Source organism: Trachypithecus francoisi, unplaced genomic scaffold (genome assembly GCF_009764315.1).
Source record: "Trachypithecus francoisi isolate TF-2019V2 unplaced genomic scaffold, Tfra_2.0 Lachesis_group1, whole genome shotgun sequence".
Lineage (NCBI taxonomy): Eukaryota > Metazoa > Chordata > Mammalia > Primates > Cercopithecidae > Trachypithecus > Trachypithecus francoisi.
In genome coordinates, this window is record NW_022681454.1 from 159,302,669 (window position 1) to 159,328,244 (window position 25,576).

Genomic DNA, 25,576 nt, shown 5'->3' on the forward strand with positions numbered 1-25,576 from the left:
GACCTAGATAGCTTCAACAGCAAATTTTACCAAACCATTTAAAAAGAAATAATATCAATCATATACACAACCACTTCTAGAAAACATAAGAGAACCAGCTCATTTTATGAGGCCAGTATTATCCTGGTTATAAAACCTTACAAAGACATTATAAGAAAAACACAACTACAGACCAGTATCTTTCATAATCACAGAAACAAACATCTTCAGCAAAATATTAGCAAATCAAATTTAACAGTATAAAATAATGATAACACAGTATGGCCAATAGGTTTATGTTGAGATACAGGATTGTTTAAACATTTGAAAAATCCATCAATAAAATGTATATCAAAAAAAGAAAAAAGAAAAATTCATAAGATCATTTTTTTTAAATGTAGGAAAATATTTGACAAAAGTTAACAACTATTTATGATAAACCTCTCAGCAAACTAGAAATAGAAACTTACTTTATCTGATAAAAGGCATTTACAAAACACCTACAACTACAACTAAGGTGAGAGATGGATTTCTTTCTTACTAAGATTGGGAACAAGGTAAAGACTCTCACTATTCCTATTTAATATCATAGTGAAAGTCCTAGGCAGTGCAACAATACAAGAAAAAGAAATAGGTAGCATATAAATTGGAAAGGGAGAAGTAGCATTATCTCTATTTACATATGCTGTGTAATTATCCATGTAATTGTAAGAAATCTACAAAAAACAGAAAACAAACAAACAAACAAAAACTCCTGTAAGTAGTAAGTGAGTTTGGGAAGGTTGCAGCATGCATGGTCAATATACAAAAATAAATTATGTTGCACTATGATGGCAATGAATAATTAAGACTTGAAATAAAAAATACCATTTACAATAACACCAAAAATACTTAGGTATAAATTTATCAAAATACATACAGATTCTATATGCTCTGGGCTGGGGCAGAGTACATCTGTCAGTGTCTCAGTGAACACATATTACTTAATGGTATGTTGATCATGAAACAAAGATTTATCATGATAAACTGAAAATTGAAAGGAACTATGAATATGTAACAGGCTGGTTACAAATATTTGAGAAAAAACACAGCAATAAATTTTTAAAATTTGTGGTGATAAAGCATCTGCTGATCATGAAGCAATGGGGAAATTCATTGATGAGTTCGCTAAGATGATCACTGATGAAAATCTGGCACCAGAACAAGTCTATAATGCTGATAAAACATTACTATTTTGGTGTTATCACTCCAGAAAGACAACAACTACAGCTGATGAGACAGCTCCTATAGGAATTAAGGATTCCAAGGACAGAATAACTCTGCTGGGATGTGCTAATGCAACAGGCATGCCTAAGTGTAAACTTGTTGTGATAGGCAAAAGTTTGCGTCTTCGCTGTTTTCAAGAAGTGAATTTTTTTACCAGTTCATTATTATGCTAATAAAAAGGTATAGATCACCAGAGATATCTTTTCTGATTGGTTTCATAAACATTTTGTACCAGTGGTGCATGCTCACTGCAGGGAAGTTGGACTGGATGCCAACTGCAAGATTCTGTTAATCCTTGACAAATGTTCTGCTCATCTTCCAGGTGAAACGTCATAAAAAATAATGTTTATGCCATGTACTTTCCACCAAATGTGACTTCATTAATTCAGCCATGTGACCAGAGTATTCTTAGAATAATAAAAGGTAAATATAAAACACTTTCTTGACCAGCATGGTAGCAGCAGTGAACAGAGGCCTGGGTGTGTAAGGTTTTCAAGAGAAGTTTAGCATGAAGGATGCCACACATGCTTTTGCCAATGCTTGGCACAGAGTGATTGTAACTGTATTCAGAAATGAGAAGGCACAAGGTAATGACTTTGAAGAATTCCTTAAGTCAAGTGAGAAGAAAAAGTCTTACCTCCTTACATGTGCAAAAAATATCCCTTCAAATCTGTCAGTAAATTGAAAGAAATGAGGTTCTAGTTATTCATTCATTGACGGATGGTCAAGTGGCCAAAATGGCTCTGAATCAAGGTAATCATATTAATGAAGACAAAGAAGATGTTGCTAACACTGCTGAAAAAGTACCTACATATGGCATGGTGAAAATGTGAGATGGGCTTATTGAAGGATTAGAGCAGCATGCATGTATAACAGACCCATATTTTTAACAGATCATTTTATTTTATATGATTTATAAAATCATAGAGAGGCTTCTAGGACAAAAGCTGTTGTTAATGAGGCAGAAGACTCTGAAGGAAATGTTTTAAAAAGCCATCCAGCTGAATACCTCCTCATCCCTAGAGGACTCACTTCCTGGTTCCGGATTCTGATATTTCTTCTCACCTAAAAAAATAAAATACAATGTACAGTAACCTTTTAATCGAAATACGGCATTGTAGGTGGAGACTGGAAGCCTGCCCTTGTTTGTTTTTGCATCACATATTTTATTATTCTTATTGATTAATAGCCGATAGGGATTCTGGTGATAATACTGTGCTGTTTAGTTAACCTGAGCACATTATTTTTTTTCTGAATTAATAGTATGTCAATTTTTTTTTACTGTTAAGTGCTTATGTGTGAATATGCACAAAAAATGCTTGTTTTTTTACATACATAAAAATAGCATAAAAAACATACATATAAATGGCATATAAAAATTCAGATTCAGGAATGACGATGATGCCAAGCAACCACAGATTGTCCACATGGGTGGCTGAGATAGAGACATTTTTCCTTTCTGATAGTTTGATGTACACAAACTATGTTTCATGCATAAAATTATTTTAAAGTATTGTATAAAATTATTTTCAGGCTATATGTATAAGATATGTGTGAAACAAATGAATTTAGTGTTTAGAATTGGGCCCCTTCCCCAAGATTTCACATTATCTATATGTAAATATTTTAAAATCTCAACAAATTTCAAAATCTGAAACACTTCTGATCCTAAGCATTTTGGATAAGGAATACTCACCCTGTATAGAAAATAAGAAATTGTATACTTTATTTGGCTTTTTCTCTTTTTCTCTATTTATTTTATCCCTGACTCTTCTTCTTGTATATATAAATGTAATTTAATATTCTGCAGCTGTTCTTTTATGACTTCATTTTAGCAAAAAGCTTTGATAATCACATTTATTAGCAATGATTTTTCCTCTTGATGTCTGTTTTCTCATCTCTGCAAAGGCTCGATATCAATTCAACGATCATTATACATCTTTTCAATAGTACCATCTTCATGTTTTTTTTCCTTAAATTCAATTGTTAATTCTCTTGAGTTCATATTCAAAATTTTTGTACAAGTTACTTGTTTAATACATTTTTCAAAGCTTTGGTGAAACCTAAGAATGTCTTTCTGCTGTGCAACCAGATGAATAATAAACTTGTTCATATTCAGTCAATATGAATAATATATTATTCACAGACATTTCTAGGAACAATGTAGTCAAATCTATTACAATAATGCCTAAAATATGAGTTCTGAGAAGAACTTGAAGGCCTGCTCTAAAAAGGGTGTATGTCACTTTTAGCAAATTGATATTGTGATACTTGGTGCTTTTGTTCAGGGAAATTTTTGGTTATTATCTATTGTTTGTTACGTCTTAGGTGATTGAGCTATCCAGATAAATGTAGTTTTACTGTAATATTTTCCAAATGTATCCTCTTAGGCTTACACATGACTACTTTGTTGATTTCACTGCATAAAAAGAGGAATCTTTGGCATAGAAACTGAACCTTCTTTCTCACCTCTCTAAAGTTGAAGGGATAATGAATATAGCATTTAATGCTAATTCATTCTGACAGTCTTGGTGAAATCTTGAAGATGAATACTTCTCAGGGAGCAAGGGTTCTGAGCCCCATGAAACATGCTGGGGCTTCTAGAAGTTCAAATGATATCTCAACATGGCTCAACTAACTGTTCACAAAAAATACTGTTCATCTTCTGGATAAAAATCATGAGTCCCACATTTAAAGTGGAAGAAATTTTATGTAAGGCTCAAAAAAAAAAAAAAAAAAAAACAGAATAACTATCGTGAGACAGTTTTACATGCAAAAAGAAAATAGTGAAACTCAAGGTCACTTAGAAAAGATTCTAGTGCCAAGGCAAAGAACGTCACAGACGGTTTCTCCTAAGGGAGTGCCTTCCTATGGAGGCACTTTTTTTTCCTGGGCGATGTTGAGCATATAAAAAAGTTCTAGTTGAATACAAAGCTGCAGCTGTTCCAGTAACTACTAGTTAATGAGGTCATTAAGGATCAGTGATGTGGTTTGTCTAAGACAAAAAGAAATGAAAAATATTAGTGAATAAGGAAAAATAGAGAATAGTTGCATACCGTATAACTTATCAGTTTAACTGATTTTACTTACTGTCATTAATATAAAAAATCTGAAGGCACAAAAGGCAGATAAGGGAAAAAAGGGTAACAAGATCTTGAGCCAGCTCAAGAGTTTGGGATGGTGGGAAACACGAATAAAGCTGAGAGCATAGCCTCCCAGGGCTTGTCAAGGAACCCATGTATAGAAATCAAGGAAATGAAAACATTTTAACTGTATGTATCAATGTATCACTAACCACTCATTTAGCATGATATTTTAACGGGTATTGGAGTCAGACAAAGCAATATTTGAATCACAGCTCTACAACTTATAATTTTGTATGCTAGGGGCATTGGGAAGATTAAAATGGAGTCTTTTTCTGTATCAGTCAAGTTTTTAAAATGAATATATTATGAAAATTCAGCCATGAGTGCCTGAAACATCAAGGAAACTCTTACATAACAAGAATATTGGACATAGGGTCATTCCAGAGTTGATTAATTCAGCGACTTCACTGTGCCATCCAATCCTCTGCTTCTTTCCATCTTTCTCCTCTGCCATTCTCATTGTTTGGCTTTTTTTTTTTTTTTCTTCAAAAACTGACTGTCATCAAGAGGTTCCTGCAGATCTGAGATGCATACGAAGGTGAAAAATGTGCTGAAAAGGAAATGTTTCTTACTAAGCTCATAATATCAGTGAGGAAAACCTTCTCCAGAATCCCCACAACAGATGTCCCCACTGGTCTCAATGTCCAGGACTGTGTCAAATGCCAATCCCTGTCAAGGGGAATGAGATTATCTCAATGAGCTGGAACTAGTCATGATACTGTCCCCATACCTGGAGCAGAGTCCAGCACCAGAAGGTACATGGCGGGCCAATACTCAAACACATTCTGTTTCTATGGAAGAAGATGGCTTCTCAGACAGGCAACAAAGGGTTTCTATTGGTATGTGATACTCTAGTCAAGTGCTTGACATAATCAGCACAAGATAATTACTAGATATCATTACAACTTTAGAAAACATATGTTTAATGAATGTTTGGTGTATTATCTAAAAAATTCAAATTTGCTATAAATAATAAGATAAATAGATAAGTACAATTTAGTGATATGATCTGAATATTTTCATCCCCACCCCCAAATTCATGTGTTGAAATCCTAACCATAAGGTGATGCTATTAGAAGGTCAGGTCTTTGGAGGTGATTAGGTCATGGATGGTTAGGACAGAGCCCTCATGAATGGGAACAGGGACCTTATAAAGGAGACATGTGGGAGTTCAATCACCCCGTGTGCCATGTGAGGCTATAGTGAGGACATGGCCTTCTATGGACTAGGAAGAGTTCCCTCACTAGAGGCCAAATCTGCTGGTGACTTGACCTTAGACTTCCCATCGTACAGAACTGTGGGAAATAAATTTCTGTTTTTCATAGACCACCTAATCTATGGCATTCTGTTATAGCAGCTCAAATGGACTAAAATACTCAGTGTTGATTGTAAGTAAAAATAGTCTCTGAGGCATGCTAGACATAGATTAAATGAAGTAGGTACTCTCTAATGTTCCTTTAGTAAACATCACAGGAATTAATAAAGAGAGCATATGTGTTGAAGATAGGTACAAAGAGGGGAAGAACCAAAGAAAGTCATTGAATATTTATGATTTTCAGGTTATATCACTTTGTGCATCTGTTGGTGGCATCCATTCGGACCCTATATATACTTTCCCAAAACAAACGGATCAAAGTTATGGCTGCTCAGCTAGTTATTGGTGAGTTTGAGCTATGGCAAGTATACTTGCTCTTGTGTCTTCTGAATAGAAAAAGAGCGTTTACTCCCAGCACCTTGGTATCTGCTGAGCCAACTTGTTCAATCTCAGTTATGGCCTTTATTATCACACTGGTTGCTGTGCTGAGGTTGCAGGGAGGCAAGAGGCCGGGAAGAGAGAGAAAAAGAGAGAAGACAGGATACATAAACATTGGCCTGACAAAGGACTCATGTAGTGTGGCCATTCTACTCCACTTGCATGATGTCCTAAGTGCTTTAAGTTGATTCAATAAGCTGTGTGATTTGAGTGTCTTAATTTGTTCAGTGAATCTTTCTCAAATAGTTTGTCTAATAGTAATAAACTAAGAGGCTATAATATCATGTCAATTTTCTATTGAGACAATAAGTTTACATAGAGAATAAAAGAGAGATGGAAGGAACATTAGAGAGTACCTACTTCAATTCTAGCATTTTATACCATAGAAATATATAACCATGGAGGGATTTAAAAGTTTGTGGCTAATCATGTCTGAAGCATACGTATTATAACAGTAATTCTAACACTTTATTTTAAAACTGATATTAGTTTATTATGAGTACAGAATAAAAGGAGACAAGTTGGAGTTTTAAAAACATTTTAGTTACAATTCATATGATAATTCTGTTCCTTCTATAATACAGGGTATTACTTTCTGATGAGGGTATGCTATCTGATGATTTATCATTTTTTCTGACATCCTTATATAATGCTTTTACTCCATAAAATCAGAACTGTTTGGTCTGTCTTATATTCAAATTGTGGAAACTTCAGGGAAAGAAATCTGATTTGTAGTTAGAGATGTATTTTGGTCCAGACAGCTCAGTAATTTCATGCATTGCTCTAAACACATAGCAATGATAGATAAATTTTAAAAAAGTTAACTCAAAACTGAACAGATAAATCTTATTATTGACCAATGACAGGAGGGCTGACCTATTGGGCTTTGGATACACAAACCTGTAGGAGTAGCTTTGAACCCACAGGGTAAAGTGAACAGGTATGAGGGCTTTATATGCTATTTGAATTCTGCAAATAGGAGGACTCTAAGTGCATGAAAGAAGCCTTTGAAAACAATCATGGTTTCTGATAGCTTCTATGGCTACAGATTTTAGTAAGCCATAGACTTAGAGGACCCACAGAGACCCTGTGATCATGAATAAACCAAGATGCCCACATGCTCTGTGTCCAGATCTCACAAACGGCTGTAGGAGAGATGACCCAAAATGCCACTACAAGACCTGCTACTGGAGAGACAGCCCTTGGGTTGGGTGGAAGAAGCATAGACAAAACACGCATAAGATCAAAGTTATAGAAATTCTCTGATCCAAGCTAAGCCCATAAAGAGAATTCTAAAATTCATGAAGAAACTTAAGAAGCAAGATAGGAAACAAAATATGTAGTAAGCACATAAACTCATTGTAGATAAAATTAATTTTAAGAAACAAGTTAATAATATGTATATTTAGATGTTCTCTGCAATAGGCCAACCGGTCCAAAACTAGCCACTCAGCTTAAATGACTACAAAATAGGACAAAATATACAAAATTACTGCTTTCAGCCTTGTGATTAAAGGTGTAAGACAGTGATTCCCAGTGGTGGGCAGTATATGATGCAAGCTGTGTGGTGTCCCTGACTTTCTGTTTGGAGGTACTTTCTAATCTACTGTGCAAGCATGTGGAGCTCAAATAAAGCACAGAGGGTTTGCTGAGTTGAAGTACAGAGATCAAAGTTTGGGCTAGTAAAACAGCTGGGATGTATGAAGAAAGTTATCAGAGAGGATAACACAGCAAAAAGAAGGAATTTGTGAAATCTAACTTACACATTCTCAGGGCAAGACTCCATAGGAATAGGCTATATATATATATATATATATATATATATATATGTATAGAGAGAGAGAGAGAGAGAGAGAGAGAGAGAACCTACCAGGGAGCTAAGAACACAGCAACTTCAATAGCTTGCAAAGGGCGGGAAGCTATTGCAAGCTTTAATTTCGACTAACTGGATGGAGGACTATCAGGAGACACTTGGGATTTCAGTAGAAGTTTCAGGCAGGCCATCACTTAGGAATAGGGCTAACATATCCCTAGAGTAAAGGAAGCTCTAGACCATGCCAGCAGTGTTTGAAAACAAGCCTTGAAAGGATTGAGCAGAGCTACACATGAATGAACTGCCTACCAGAACAAAACAAAAGTTAAGGAAGACAACAAAATTCAGACATGCAACAAGGCAGTACTCATAATGTCCAGCATACAATAGAAATTACTAGATATGTGAAGAAGAAGAGGAGGAAGAAAAAGAAAAAAACAGTGGTCCATAGCCAGGAGAAAAAATAGTAAAAAAACCCAGAGATTTAGCATTATGGAAATGATGAAGTTAGCACACAAGGACTAGAGAATAGCTATGCAAAATGAATATAATAAGGAAACAAAAAGGTAATCTCAGCAGAGAAAATGAAACCATATGAAAGAACCAAATGGAAATCCTTGAACTGAAAAGTACAAAATACAAAATGAAAAATACCATTACTTCTACAGCTGTAAACCTCGGTGTCTCTTTGGTTATAAATAAACAGTTACATAATCCCTTCTAAGTGAGCATAGAAATGAAAAGTAAATATGAAAATTTACGGGTTATTCATAACACGAAGTCCTTGGAATCGATAATAAGAAAACAGACAGAAGTTAAGCTAACTATTCTCTCAGCCCCTCTAACTCTGACCACAGGGCTTTGTGTCTCTGTTTTCATCTACATATGTGCTTCAAACTCTCTCTCTCTGTAGCACGATTTTCTCTGCAAACATGGTTGTCCCATGTCATCCAAGTTTAAAGATTCAGTTGCAATATAAGCTAAGGAAATTATTTTCTCTCAATTTCAATTCCAAATTCCTATGGAAAAGAATCTAAGTGATCAAACCGAGATCAGGTATTTATACCTGTCTTAATTTTCTACAGCTCTGGGGACCAGTTAGTGCTATCTGAACAAACATGACCACCAATGCCACTTTCAAAGATTTTTTTCTGAAAGAAAAAATACTCATTGAGTGAGTCTCCCCTACAAGTCAGCATTACATGGACATCAATATACTTTGGTAGTTAGTTCTAAAAAGCAAAATATGCATTTCATGCCTTTTTAACAATGAGATACAGTAAATACCATATTATCTGTATTGGCAAGCTTTAAACCTTTTATAAAGTATGGGAAATTGCCATGTTCTTACAAAAGTTAAAAAAATAAGTTATACGATAAAATGGATAATCAATCTTTGTGTGTTTTTTTTTTTATTAAGAAGATAAAGATAATGCTTCCTTTCCTTAGGCATAATAACTATATAAACCACTTACTACATCTTCATGTCAAATGACCCTGCCTTCTAGGGTCTGATTGTCAAATGTAGATAAAAGCAACAGAAAACTAAGGGTCATAAATTCTAGTCACATAAGGCTGGAGCTATGGACTTTTCTCAAGCTGGTACATTTGTCGACACTTTGTCTGCAGGGCAGACTGCAATCCCTTGCTGTATGGCTTTTGAACCTAATAAGAGGCTAGTAAATACCCTGGGTTACCAAAGAAAGCGTTATTCTAAAGCATGGGGGAATAAAGGAGGCATACTGCTGACTTCCCGATTCTCCTCTTTGTTCTTGTTTCATTGATCTGAAAAAAAAAAAAATAGAGGATGTCAGAAAAAGTTGAAACCTATTCATGGTTGTGAAACTCTCTAAGAGCAACCTTCAAAAAAGAAATAAGAGGAATTAGGGTTTAGAGATCATATGTAGACATTTAAGTAAACTAATAAGAAGGGTGGAGGATGGGTAGGATGAATAGCGCATAGCAACAGGATTAATTTAAGTAAAGCCCTAGTAGTTTAGATGAGAAAAGGACATATTCTTAAGATCTTTGCTGGTTGGAAAGATGGACTGTGCAGAGTAAGAAGAGAATTGACATAATTCAATTGTTTTTATGGGTTCAGATGCCCAGAGGAGTGGAGACTTGGGGCTACAATTTTAAAGGACAGGTGAGATTCAATCATTTTGGCCTCACTATTTTGCCATGCTTACCATCTGAGATCACTTCCCCTTTAAACATTTTTTTGTTTTGTTTAGCTTTGCTTCGTTTGCATGTTCAGCAATGCTGGGCATTATGGCTTCATTTGGCACTAACAGTGACCCTCAACTGTAAACGGAATGTAACACTGCCCTTTTGTGAATCACTTTGGGCTCCCCTTATTTTGCAAATGGAGAGTCTTGACTTCTAATAAAACTTAGGAAATCCTTAGCAAGGGCTTTATTGTCTTATTAAAACTCCAGTAATTAGGGAAATCGGTCAGCCATCATCTCACTTTTGTGTGTGTGCTCTCCCACTATGCCAATTTGTCCATTCACCCATGGATTTGACATGTTCACAGGAATTTCTGCCTAGAGCAGTGAGAAAGTTGAAGCATGGATTCTTATTAGACTGATAAAATTAGACAGGACAAACCACTTAGAAAATTCATTAGGAAATAACACTGAGTAAGAAAAGAAGTGAGTAATTATTCTATAATCGTTCTGTTATTCTATAGCAGACTTTTAAGAAAACAACTGACTTGTTAAGTGTCAAAGCATTTATTTTTGAATAAATTATTCTCTCCACTCAGTGAAACTTACTCATATGTCAATGTAAAATATGGCCATCTTTATAGAACAAAGGATGATATCCAAGTTGCATTATAATCTGCCTGTTACTGTTACAGTGGTTATCATGATAATTTCTATTTCTGTACTTGTACCTAATATATGATTTTCAAAGCATTATCAAATAACACAAATAGCTAACAACAAAGGAAAAGTTTTAAAATTATGATGCATGAAGTTAAATATTTTCAAAGAATGTTAATTGATCAAAAAATGCTTTATATAAAATTATGATCAAAAATAAGTACACAACCCTAAATACAGCATGATGCTAATTGTATATGTATATATATATATAACTATCTTGTTTTAGTTTTTATATATATCTATTTCTCCACCTATAAATACATCTATATAGTCTAGAAAGTTATACAGTTGACCCTTGTATAACACAGGGATCAGGAGCACTGGCCCCAGTGCAGTAAAAAAAATCCACATATAACTTTTGACTTCCCAGAAACTTAACTACTAATAGCCTCCTGTTGGCGAGAAACCTTACCAATGACTTAAACAGTCAATTAACATATATTCTGTATGTCGTATATATGGCGTACTGTGTTCTTTCCATAACATAAGCTTCAGAAAAGCTTAAGAAGATTATAAGGAAAAGAAAATATATTTACTATTCATTAAGTGGAAGTGGATCATCATAAAGGTCTTCATCCTTGTGGTCTTGAAGTTGGGTAGACTGAATAAGATGAGGAAGAAGAGGTGCTGCTCTTGCTGTCTCAGGTGTGGCAGAGGAGGAAGAGGTGGAGGAGGTGGAAGGGGAGGCAGGAGAGGCAGGCATACTCAGTGTAACCTTTATTTAAACAACTCCATGTATAAGTAGACCCAAGCAGTTTTAACCTGTGTTGTTCAAGGTTCAACTGTATACCCAATGTTAAAGGTAAACAGTAGAATTTTTATTTTTGTATACTCTTTCTAAATTTTTTATTATCTATTAATATAACCAATGAACCTTTATTTTGTTAAAAAATTGTTATTTATAACTTAACTATAACTTCTGTACATTTGCTAATACGATGGTTGAAAAGAATGAATCTTAAGAAAGTTGAGTTGAATCCCAATGGCAATCTATTGCTATGTGAGGATAGCTCAGAACTCTGCCTCCAATGTTTGTTTGGCAAAAATAGTCTCCCCTGACTTTTTACAATGACTTGCTCTCAGATTTAAACCAATACAGTATTATCAACTTTGGATTTGGCAAATGTAGAGCTCATTTTCCTAATGATTGATAACATGACGGCTGCTGGTTTTGAGTTTTAGGAAATAGAAATTTGAAAGTGGCCACTCAGGTTGCAATCAAATTCAGACGTATTACAAAATTCTTATTACCCTGGAAAAATTATGTATAATAACTTTGAGTAAGAAGACCTGGGCTGGAGTGCTGGCTCACGCCTGTAATCCTAGCACTTTGGGAGGTTGACGGGGTGGATCAGTTGAGATCAGTAGTTTAAGACCAGCCTGGCCAACATGGTGAAACCCCGTCTCTACTAAAAATACAAAAAAATTAGCCAAGCGTGGTAGTACACGCCTGAAATCCCAGCTACTCAGGAGGCTGAGACAGGATAATCACTTGAACCTGGGAGGTGGAGTTTGCAGTGAGCCAAAATTGCACCACTGCCCTCCAGCCTGGGTGACAGAGCCAGACTTTGTCTCAACAACAACAACAACAACAACAACAACAACAACAAAAAGACCTGCATTGAACCTTAAAGCTGACTGTTCTATGTCCCAGTAGCATAAATAGGGACTATGTGATCAAGGGGACCCAGATTCCAGCTACAGAAAAGCCCGTTGGGTCCGCAATAAGTCTTAAGATTGAGAAGGGATCCAGAGACTAAAACGTGGGAATTGCTGCTCTAGATAAACACGTTTATAATCAGCCCACTGCAGCCAGTAGCAAGCTGTGTATCTGACCCTTACTAATTTTTTTTTTTTTTGAGACAGAGTCTCGGTCTGTCGCCCAGCTGGAGTGCAGTTGTGCGATCTCGGCTCACTGCAACCTCTGCCTCCCGGGTTCAAGTGATTATTCTGTCTCAGCCTCCTGAGTAGCTGGGACTACAGGCGCCCACCACCCATGCCCAGCTAATTTTTGTATTTTTAGTAGAGACAGGGTTTCACCATGTTGGCCGGGCTGGTCTCCATCTCTTGACCTCGTGACACACCCGCCTCGGCCTCCCAAAGTGCTGGGATTACAGGCATAAGCCACCGCGCTCGGTCTTTTTTTTTTTTTTTGAGTCTCACTCTTTTGCCCAGGCTGGAGTGCAGTGGCACGACCTCGGCTCACTGCATCCTCGCCTCCCGGGTTCAAGCGATTCTTCCGCCTCACTCTCCTGAGCAGCTGGGACTACAGGCATGTACCACCACGCCCAGGTAATTTACGTATTTTTAATAGAGACCAGGTTTCACCATATTGGCCAGACTGGTCTCGAACTCCTGACCTTGTGATCCACCCACCTCAGCCTCCCAAAGTGCTGGGATTACAGGCGTGAGCCACTGTTTCCGGACACTTTTTTCTGATATACCAAAAAGTTGCTTCTGTCAACCTATGATTTGGCATTGTAATCCTTATGTAAGATGATAGTAAGATTCATGACAATAAACAGCCCTGTGTAATTCATCATGTTATGGGTCTAAAGAAATAGTTTGGCCGGGCGCTGTGGCTCACGCCTGTAATCCCAGCACTTTGGGAGGCTGAGGCGGGCGGATCACAAGGTCAGGAGATCGAGACCACGGTGAAACCCCGTCTCTACTAAAAATACAAAAAATTAGCCGGGCGCGGTGCCGGGCGTCTGTAGTCCCAGCTACTCAGGAGGCTGAGGCAGGAGAATGGCATGATCCCGGGAGATGGAGCTTGCAGTGAGCCGAGATCGCGCCACTGCACTCCAGCCAGGGGGACAGAGCGAGACTCTGTCTCAAAAAAAAAAAAAAAAAAGAAAAGAAAAAGAAAAAGAAAAGAAAAAGAAATAGTTGGAAGGACACTGTAATTTTTATTTATATAGAGTACACTTTTTTGAACTTCCATTAGATAAATTTCTCTGAAATTTCAGAATCAGAAAATATTGGGTCTCCCCTTAGTAAGTGATTTGTTTTTATAGATACCACGAATCCTACAATTTTTCCTGTTTCTGTCTCGCTTTGGTTTCTTGGAATCTTACCATCTTATTGTTTGCCCCTTCTAGTCATTGTTTTGCATATATTTTGGCATAAATTTCCACATACTGACCTTCTGACTTTTTCTGACTTGACACTGTCACATTGTCACAAGTTCTAGATTTATTTTCCACACACACATATACACACAAATGTTTTGGAGGCGAGGTATACACGCATATGCAGATAAGTATGCCTGAGGCTTTCATTGGATTTCCACAGTTGTTCCTGCTTTGCTGATGAAGACTCTGAGGACTGATTCATTTAGCCAAGGTCACCTGACTTGTAAAAATAGCTAGGGTTAGAACAGATTCTAGCTTTTCTCAAAGCAATCACACTACCCCTTTCTGTAGCTACTTTCAAAGGCAGCATCAAAAGAAACCCCTTAACTCCTTAATATGAGTAAGGAGCCTTCTCCATCATGAAATGCACACTAGTGGCTCAACAGACTTAAAGTTTTCTAAGTTACCAAAACTTGAAGAATGGGAAATGCCAACATTTTGTGGGTTTTACTATGACTGCATCTATTCAGCACTAGAAAAATCCTAAATTTCATATGTATTTTATAATTATGAAAATAATGACACAATAATTCTTTTAAAAGTCCCTTGACAATTTTAATTATCCAGAAACATAGTGGTTAAAAGTAAGTTCCTTTCATGATATCAGTCCTGTTCTGTATCAACTTACGACTTGCTCTCTGGCAGATTGAAATATAGGGTCTAAGACATGCTTTAGCAGCAAAAAATGTAAAGGAGGCAATGCATAGCTTTCTTTTATTTAGAATGAATATTTGCTTAAGGTAGATAACTTTTCTTTTCCCATTACATTTTTCCTTAACATGTACTAGCATACTTACTGAAAAGATATGTTTCCTATACTATAAACTGCTAAGCATATAAATAATTTGTTGTCAACAATATTAAAACTCTTCTCTGCTGTTAGCAACACATGGGAAGAAGAGAAGGGTGAAGCACTCTAAAATCAAATTAGCAAAGAGAAGGAAAGTGAACTCACTGCAGAAGACCATGTGGTAGCCTTTCTACTACTGCAGTGGTAGATGGTCTCGTATCTTTCCTACAATGGCAATACTGATGGTTTTTCCTGGAGCTCTTAGGCAACATCCATTGAACAGATAGTTTACTTTTCAAAAAATAAAGACGTATTTTTTGATGGAGTTTGGGCCATTTCAAATCTTCGCAAGGAATTCGTAATTCTTTTTTCTTGTCTTTTCTTTTTTCTTTTTTCGAGACGGGGTCTCATTCTGTTGTGCCCAGACTGGAGTGCATTGGCACGATCTTAGCTCACTGCAGCCCCACCTCCCAGGTTCATGTGATTCTCGTGCCTTAGCCTCCCGAGTAGTTAGGATTACAGGCGCATGACACCACACTCAGCTAATTTTTGTATTTTTAGTAGACACGGGGTTTCATCATGTTGGCCAGGCTGGTCTTGAACTCCCGACATCAGGTGATCCACCCACCTCGGCCTCCCAAATTGCTGGGATTATAGGCATGAGCCACCGCGCCCGACCAGGAATTCATAATTCTTATCACAGAATCCAAACGACTCAGTTTGAATTCTGAATATCGTACGGTAGTGAGAATGGTTTACAAACCAGAGGCCATATATTGAGTTTAGATACCCACTGATAAATTTTTGTTTGAGGAGTCAGCAAAATATATCAAACTCTGACACTATTGGGTTACTCTGTAGAAACGTTTCCATGAAGTTTAAAGACCAGTTTCTAGAAGGTCAGTTAGGGTTGTCCAGCACATAACATTTTCCGTATTTGCATTACTTTGGCTTTGTCACTTGAATATTCGCATGGGAGCCTGTGCTTTGTGGTTTAAGAGTTTTTTAGTTGCTTATTTCTCAACTTAAGCAATAATCCTCTTTTGCTGACAGCTCTTTAGTTACTGTAGAAATGATTGTGTTGTCATAAACACAGCTTTAGGACTTCAGGTGGGAGGGGGAGAATCAGAGGGTGTTCAACAAAAAGCTCATGTTTCCACCCAAACACACCCACCTAAGTACTTGCAGAAGGCTCAGGGAAAACAGAAGCAGAATTCTTTTCCCCGCTCCACTTTTCAAAGTTCCTTATGTGGAATCAGATGCTTTTAATACATTTCAAAACAGTCTTCCATTTAACCTCCAAAAATAAACAAACCACAATTCTGCTCCCCATTTCTCCCTCAATTTAATCATTTGTTCCAATTTTCCTACCTTTGAAATCAGATGATTCAGCTCCTCTTTCTGCCTTAATAGTTTGGAATAATCCAAATTGCAGAAGCTCATGCTTGATTCTTCTACTTTCCTTATTTTTATATTGTAATAGTCTTCATCTGTTTTCTATCACTTAATTTCTTTTCTGATTTGGATCTCTTTCCTTTAATTTTCCTTGAGGGTTATTCTCTCTTTTGTCTGTTTTCTCTTTTGTATAATTCTCACTCTCCATTCATGCTCTAAGCAAATGGACCTTTTCTGCCGTGATTTCACACTCCTTTTGAAACTTTCCTCACCCATGTTCCACTTTCTGCTTTTAAGTCAGTAATAAGATATTATTTGAAGCATGGCTCAGATCTCATATTTTAAAAGAATTTCTCTACCTACACTGGCTTCTAGCAGACTCTACGTCAGCTATGTCCCTAACTGCTTCTCTGACAGAACTTCGCATGGCTTCCTTCCTCTTCTGTCTGTTTTTTTATGGTTTCCCAATGCAGTATTGACAAAAGAGAAAGGGCTTTGGGTCTACACCTGTATGGGTTCGAGTCTCAACTCTGCCACAGCTGCATGATCATGAGTAGATTACTTAGCATCTGGATTTCCTTACGTGTAAAATGGCAGTAATTTTACACAAGATTTTAGAAATGATTAAAAGAGAGCATTAGAGTATAGACTGTGAGTCATACTGAGTGTTCAGTGTTATACATTTTTTTTTTTAGTCTTCAGATAATTTTGGCATTGTTTTGCTGCTAAAGAGATTGCCAGAAGATCAGAGTGGTATGTAGCACATGAACAGTTTCCAAGAGAAAAGACTTACATTGCATGGTCTCTTCTTTGTCTTTTTTTCACCTATCAGGCACACATCTATTTGGTTTTTTTTTTTTTTTTGGTATTAAAATTATGAAATATTCAAACATAAAGTATAACAATTAAAATAATATATGTCTATGATCATCCACACATAGTTTGAACAAATCTTAGCATTCTGTCATAATCATATCAGATGTTCATGTTAAAGAAATAAACTATTTTAGATTTGGTTAAAACCTTCTGTGTCTCTTCCCTAATGTCATTTATCTCTCTCCCTTTCCAGAGATGTAACCATCCTGAATTTGCTCTTGATCATTCTTATTTATATATTTTTACTTTTACTATACATATGTATATGTATATAAAACGTAAAACTCTATTCTGCATATTTTAAACTACATATGTGTAATATACTGTATATATTTTACAACTTGCCATTTTGTTTAACATTTTTTGTTGGATTTATCACATGTGCCATATCATGTTGTTCTGTTTTGTGCATTTCTATTGCAGCACAGTATGCCATTGTATGAATGTGTTGCAGTCATAGTGCAATTGGAAGACTAAGTGGAACAGATGATTCTAATGTAACCCAAGGACAAAATCTGTTTCAACTCCAGTAACGAACTCAGCACAGCGGCTTGCTTCAGTGATACCTTGGGATACCAGGAACAGCTCCACCTGGTCTGTGAAGATGAAGGGCAGCTCATCTGCTGGCATGGTGAGCGGGCACCATAGCACAAAGGGCACACCACAGCTCTTGTTGAAGACGTATGCCGGGGCTACAAGGAAAAGCTCCAGAAAGTTGTGACAAAATTGAGGGAACTTGAAGAGGAGTGTGTAGAGCAGAAGGTATTCACAGCAATGCACATAACTAAATGGAAAATAAGTACAGAGTTTATTTGGGCCAAGTTTGAGGACTGCAACTCAAAAGCATAGATTTAAGTTGTCCAGATTATACACTCTCACTGCATGAATTTAGACAGCAATAATGGAAACTGCAATTTTATATCTCCTCATGAGAAGACACAAATGCAGAGATAAAAACATTGAGTTTGACTTTGAGAATCTCCAGAGTTTCCTACATGAGGAGGAGAAGTCTTATCTCTGGAGACAGGAGAAGGAAGACCAATAGACTCTGAGTACACTGAGGGACCATGGGACCAGTCTGGGCTGAATTCAACAGCCACATGCTGGAACTGGAGGAAAGATGTCAGAACTCAGTCCAAAAATTGCTGCAGAATGTGAATGACACTGTGAGCAGGAGTTGGGTTGTGAAGCTGGAAACATCAGAGGTCTTCTCCTTGGAGCTTCATACTATGTGCAACATTTTTGAGCTTTATTTCCTGTAATGTGAAGAAAATGTTAAGGAGCCATCAAGAGATGGGGTTTTGCCATGTTGCCCAGGCTGGTTTTGAACTCTTGCACTCAAGTGATCCACTTGCCTTAGCCTCCTACAGTACTGGGATTACAGTCAATGTGACTCTGGATCCAGATACAGCTCATGGTGAACTAATTCTGCCTGAGGATCGGAGACAAGTGACTTGTGGATATCCCCAGGACCATCACAGCACTCCTTCCAGGAGATTCAGTGCCTTCCCCTGTGTCCTGGGTTGTGAGGGCTTCACCTCTCAGGAAGATATTCCTTCGAAATGGATGTTGGAGAAGGAACCGGGTGGGATTTAGGAGTTTGTATGGAAATGTGCAGAGAGGCACTGGCATGAAGCAAGAACCTCAGTCTGGACTGTGGACCCTCAGACTATGCAGAAAGAAATGCTATGTAGCCCTTACATCTCCCTTCACTTCCCTTCATCTGTGTGAACAGCCCTTGGTTGTGGGAATGTTTCTGGACTCTGAGGCTGGAGTTGTATCCTTTTACAACATGAGTGCTGGCTACCACAGCTTCACCTTCCCAAAGGCTTCCTTCTCTGACACTCACCGGCCCTGTTTCCAGATTTGTCAATATTCTCCTTTGTTCCTGCCTCCCTCAGCTGGTTAAGGAAAAGAGCAAAGTCATTGGTTTAACCAGCACAGAGAATATAATGTAAATCCCATAATGACCTATATATATATATATATATATAGCATGCAAAATAGCCTGTATCTGGCTTTTTAGAATATGACTAATAAATGGCTCTTGTGAGTTTTTCATTAAAGAATTTGAAGATGAATCTACCAAAGTTCACTAAAGGAAATGTATACATGTGATTCTCTACATCAACTTTTTGTTTTTTCTCTTGATTTGCAATAGATTAAGAGTAAATAATGTTATCATTTTATGTTGTTTCATAGGTTTAGCAACCTTTCATATATCTTTATTGGGCCAGTAGTAAGTTGAAAGTAAATGGTTGTTAAAATTAAATTTGACTCATACAATAACTCTAGTAGGTAAGAGATATTATCTCTGCTTTTTACAGTATTATATTCAAAGTAGGCAAGTTAGTTATCAATGCACAAAAGCCTCAGTTTCGTCTTTTAGTTAGATTCTAAGAATGTAGATACAGCAGTTGAACAACTGGAAAAATGCTGAAAAATTTTCACCATTTTCTTCAGTAGAAGAGTCTGTCCCATTTAGACATTAGAATTGGATTTAGAGAGACCCTGGGATATGATTGATTGTCATTATATTGAAAGGAATACTTAGCTTTTTGCTCCAAGAGTTTTTTTTTTTTTTTTTTCCCTGTAAGATTTGGACCAAACATAAGTTACTTTCTTAGGGAATTCATGGGGAATGCTTTGAAGATTTTCATCTCTTTAGTGTAAAACATTATTTAACAAGAATTTGGCTTTGATCAATACTCTTTGAATAAGGATAGGGTATTACCCCAGTTCATTTTTTTCTTTTATCAGTCCTGGTATTAAATTAGAAATTACACTGGAAATCTCATTTTCTTGGGGAGGGGATTCCTTGGAAAATGCCAAAGTGAGGTTTAACTGTGTATTGTTTAGTTATTCATTTTAAGAGTGGTTTATAAAAGATTTGTTAAAGTTTTTTCATTTTTTCTATTATAAGTGGTAATAAGAGAAAACCTTGGTAGTCACGATTATGGCAACAATTATAGTGACACAATTAGACTGGCTGACATTTACTGGCTAATTTAATTCAATTATTATCTTTTTAAATGTATGTGTGATAGCTGCTAAGTATGGCTATGGAAAGGCTACAGTTTTTGCTTGGGGTGATAAACAATTTAAATAGCAACAAAAAAATTATAATTTTAGAAATCTTACTGATCCTTGGACCAGGGAAAGGAATTGTATTCTACGTGAGCGCTACCCAAATTATCTTGGCACATAGCATTGTGCTTTATATGTAAAATGTCCTTGTTAGTTATTTGTTGAAAGAAAGAGAAGGGAGGAAGGAAAGGAGGGAGGAAGGGCAGGAGGAAGGAAGGAAGGAAAAAAGGAAGAAAGGAAGGAAGAAAGAAAGGAAGGAAGGAAGGAAAATATTATCCTCTCAAGTTTCAAATTGGGTAATAATAATACTCTAATATAATGATTGAAAATACACGCTGGCCGGGTGTGGTGGCTCATGTCTATAATCCCAGCACTTTGGGAGGCCTAGGCAGGTGGACCACTTGAGGTCAGAGGAGTGCACGACCAGCCTCGCCAACACGGTGAAACCCTGTCTCTATTAAACAACACAAGAATTAGCCGGGCGGGTGGTGCATGCCTATAATCCCAGCTACTAGGGAGGCTGAGGCAGGAGAATCACTTTAACCTGGGAGTTGGAGGTTGCAGTAAGTCGAGATCACACCACTGCATTCTGGCCTGGGCAACAGCAAGAATCCATCTCAAAAAAAAAAAAAAAGAAAAGAAAAAAAAAGAAAATACAAGCTTAATTCTTACTGTATGCCAGATACAGTGCTAAGTATTCTACATATACAGGACTACAATTCCTCATCCATGATTCTAAAACTCAAGAAAAGTTTGTTTTAAGCTCAATTAACAGCAAGACCACACATGATCTGAACTCACTTGGTATCAAAAACTATCCCTAATGGACCTAGTATGGTAATGTCCTGTATTATCTCTCTAAAAGAGAAATAACTTCACATGCTGAGACACTTCTGTCTATGTGAGTTTGTAGCTGTGTGCTAACTCATTTAGTCTTTGCCAAGACCTTATGAGGTTGGCACTATTATTATCTCCATTTTACAGAGAAACAATTGAAACACAGAGATTGAGAAAGGAATATTTACCAATAACGACTGTTTTAAAGTCTGCAATCCTCTGGTTAGAAAATACCTTGAAAAAAGATTTTTAAGAAAGTTTTGATATATCACCAATCTTCAAGACATCTTTCGGATTCACCAGAGGGAAAAGGGGATTGCTATGACTACTTACACATCAAAACTTCTGGGATTTATTATAATATTTCTGCTACTATTTCTAGAAAGTTCCAAATGTATTATGCTAAAAACTTAGAAATATGTTTTTTTGGGTGGTTCTCACTGCCAAAGTGTAATTATTCCCTCCCATATGGAGCTCCAAAACATAGTAACAGGGAGCATTTTACTGACATCTGGCTTTATTTTTGCTTGTTACGTCTTCCAGACTCCACCCTTGGTGACTTCACATATTATACATTACACATATCTTAGTATACTGTGAGAAGATTCAGAAAAATTGCTGTGACAACTAATTAGTATTTACTTAGCGGATAGTACAGCATTAGCATTTACTTAATTCAAGAGTAGTCTTGTTTAATTTAAGGCTACACGTCCTGTAATTATTATGGGCTTTTAAATTTAGGTACTTACTGAAATTTAAGTTTAAATTGCAATGTAGTCATGTTTTCACATCAATTTTAAACATCTTTCTACGTGTAATGAATACCACATCTAACTAGTTTTACCCAGTTTTTTATTTTTTTCAGATTTTAAAGTTTGTGGTTAAATAGACATAATCCAGTAATTTATTTCCAATAAACTCTTAGGATTTGTTGCACGATTTGGTGGTCTGTGTGCACTGATATGTTTCACAGATGATGGCAGAGCACTCGTAACTATATTGAAGAGAAACTATCAACGCAAACTATGCTTGTAGTATGGTCCTTGTCAAAGTTGTTGCCTTTGGCATTTTTGCTAATCGTTAATGTAAAAGGATCCTGTTTTTGCCTTCAGAGATCAGTGCAAAGGTAATGCAGACCATCTTACTGGCTGTGGGAGCAGAGGGTGATTTTAAACTACTGCAGGGGAAGAAGCCAGTTGCCTAGCTGAAGGGTAACACTGTTTACAATGCATGTGGTTGCTGTTGTGATAAGCCTCTGAGGAATGTGGGGAGGAAGGGATAATGCAGGCCAACTCTGATTGCTTTTGGAATGTGGCAATTTGTCCTTGGTTATCGTTGGTATTTAACATGTTTTGATAGAATCGCTTTAGATCTATCTGAAAACTGCCAGTGATCTGAGAAAACCCTATGGCCTACCACAGTTAGATTAGCCAACCCTTTCAGTGTAGACTCCTACTCACTTCCTCCCTGCCTGTCTACACTCATTCTATCAAAGTCACATCGTCACATGTTCATGTTCACATACCTTTAAGGCATGTGAATCTTTATCTTTCTCCTCTTTATCTCTCTGTCATGAGTGCATGATAGAGACAGACATACAGGCACACGCAAACATACACACACACACACACACACACACACACTCTTAGCTTTTCTTCCGAGGCATCCAAGATTCTTCTCTAGTTAGATGACACTTCTTGTATGTTTGTAAAGAACCATAGTTCTATAAAAATAGTCTAATTAAATTATTTTGTCAAGGGCCTAACTTGATGGAGAACACAAGGCTATAAAGAAACTATTCTCTCCGCCTACAAGTGAGAGTTGAAATCTTACAGTATGTGTTAAAACCTATGATTAAACTACAGGTGAATGACAAGCTTCTTGTGTGGTAAGAGATTATTAATTTAGAAATACCCTGATTAATCAAGGATGGTCATGAGATTTTTTCAGTCAAGAAATCTAGTCAGAATGCAGGAAATATTCTTCATCTGTTTTTGTTTAGCTTTGCTTCTGGGGAAAAATGAAGACTATTAATTGTGACCTTACAAAGGACAACTGCGTATTTTCCTATATAAGTTATGTGAAGGTCATTGAGACCTTCCCACTGAAGAAGAAAGAGGCTTAAACAGATAGCACTGAGAACCATTGATTCTCTTTGAAGCCTCAAAGTAAAATCAATTTCAAGTTTTGTTTTGTTCACTAAAGTTAAGAGAACGATCAATTTTAGACTGAGCCGAGAATGAAAACATTAAAATACTAGCTATTGTGTAACTTAACTGGGATGGGAGAGTAGACACAGAATAGTTCCCAGATTTGTCTTAATCCAGTGGTTTTTGAACTGTGCACCAAGGCACCCTGGGGTGCTGCAGCAAACTCACAGGAGGGCTGCAGGACGTTTTACATTTTCCAGCAAAAGACAGCAACTCTCGATACCTGTTGGTCACAATGAAGCTTGAGATAGTTCACAGTTTCCTCATTGATCATGCTATGTTCTTTTTGCTGATACCATATCTTTATAAAGCCGAGTATTTTGTGATTTCTAACTAGTTAATAAATATAATTATTAGACATTTCTTTTCGTCTAGGAGTGTTGTGAAAAAATTACTAAAACAATAAGGGTACCATAGACAGAAAAGTTGGGAACTTTTGCTTTTACTCTGTGTGTGTGTGTGTATGCAAACACATTTTGTTAGTGGTAATTAATATTTATGTATTTATTCTAATACATAGTTTTATAGAAACATTATTGGTAACTTGGGATATTAGACTGTGTTTTCTTTGAATCTATAAGTTATATTTATAGGAAGTCATTCTGATTAGATTACAAGAATTTAAATAAGTAATACCATTAACCTGGTGGCAGCTTAGCCAAAGTACATACTATATCCAGTGCTTTGGTTGTAGAGCATTTCCCAGGATCATGGCTCAGAAGTGAGATGATATCTGCATTCCTCTGATTTTCTCACCTAGTTCTTGAGATTAAAAGAAGCTTACCTTTGCCCATTTGAATAGAATGCTGTTTTTAGTAAGCCCCATTGAGGAACTACTCTGCCTTGGGATCTCATATCTTTATTGCCTCTGTGAAGTAGACAAGAGTTAAGTTAATGGACTAAAACCCAAAGATGAAGAGAGAGCTTAGAGGATGAAATTTACAGAGATCACAAAATTGTGTTTACTCAGAAATTTTGTAATTCTTTTCCAAAATTTCTGAGTCCTAGGGCTGGCCAGTGAGTTAACAATTTCACATGTTGTAATCTTTAAAGTGTCTTGTTTGCTCCCAGTTTTGCCAATTCTTCCAATTCCTTTGGTATGCCTAAAAAGGGAAATTTGTAACCTAATTTCTAGTTCTCTCTGTGTTATGGCATTTGAACAGTGGCCATGGTTTGCAGACCTGTCAAAATGATAATAACTTCCATCTCTGGATTAGGAGAATGTTTGGAGCTCAGTGTACACCTACCAGTTTCACATTGCTGTCAATGAGAATCACCACTAAGTATTTGCTCAGCTCTTCTATCTGCACGGCCCATTACCGTCTTCTCAGCACCCCCTTTGCTTACTCAGTTATGGCTGTCACATGTGATCTGAGCACTGCTGAAAAGCTGCATCCTTTTCTCCATGATGCCTATTAAGTCTGTATCAATGGGGAGCAGCTTCTGAAAACCTCAAAGTGGGATACTCCCCACAAGCCAGCAGTCGCAAGCACTGGTGTAACCGTGTTCTTGTCTTGACATTGCTAATGTCTGTATCCAGTTGTCATTCCTCAACTCTCCAGAATTCTCTACAAAGACATTTATTGCATTTAAAATATATATTTTTTCTCCTTGAATTTCTCTACACAAGACTCATGCTACATTTGAAGCATCCCTTTCTGTAATATGATCTTAATTGACAGCTAGGGCTAGATGTGACTTATGCAAATAACTTACAGAAGTTACCCAATCCTTCCAAGGTGAATCTTTTTCAAATGAGATTTTGTATAGCTCAAACATATAAAGTAGACAAATGCAAAGTTGGCCTGCCTCCAATCGGAGCATTAGCCTAAAGCTTCCCTCACTGAAAATCCCCCTCATTTTCTTTTCCAAAAATCTCTCTCCTTCACCTAACAAAGCTAGGCCTTAGGGAACACCTTCAAAAGGAATTGATTAACACGATATTGGTAAATTCAGAAAGATAACTCATCTTTTGATTTTCAGGAAAATGTTCCATTTATTAAATGTATACACTATCCCATTCTTAGCAGCTCAAATGATAATTCAGAGTTTGGCATAGAGAAGAGGTTGACAAACCGTAACAGCAGGCCAAACCCAGTCTCCAACTTGATTTTGTCAATAAAGTTCTATCAGAACATGCTCATTTATTTATGTAACATTTATGGATGCTTTCATGCTACAAAGGCAGAATTTAGAAGAGACTAGATACCCCACAGAGCCTAAAACATTTATTTTCTGGCAATTCAAACAAAATGTTTGCCAGAAAAATATTCCCTGGGAGCCATGTGTTCAGCATTCTACAAGCAAACAGTTTATGACAACCTACAACTTATGAATCACAAATCGGTAATTTAAGATATACAGATAACTTGTATGGTTTAAATCTGGTTTTTCACTAT

At 36.8% G+C, this 25,576-nt stretch overlaps 1 pseudogene; it reads left to right on the forward strand.

The window, feature by feature from the left end:
• Positions 1–17,429: 17,429 nt before the first annotated feature.
• LOC117084842 lies at positions 17,430–19,000 on the forward strand (annotated as a pseudogene).
• Positions 19,001–25,576: the final 6,576 nt, after the last annotated feature.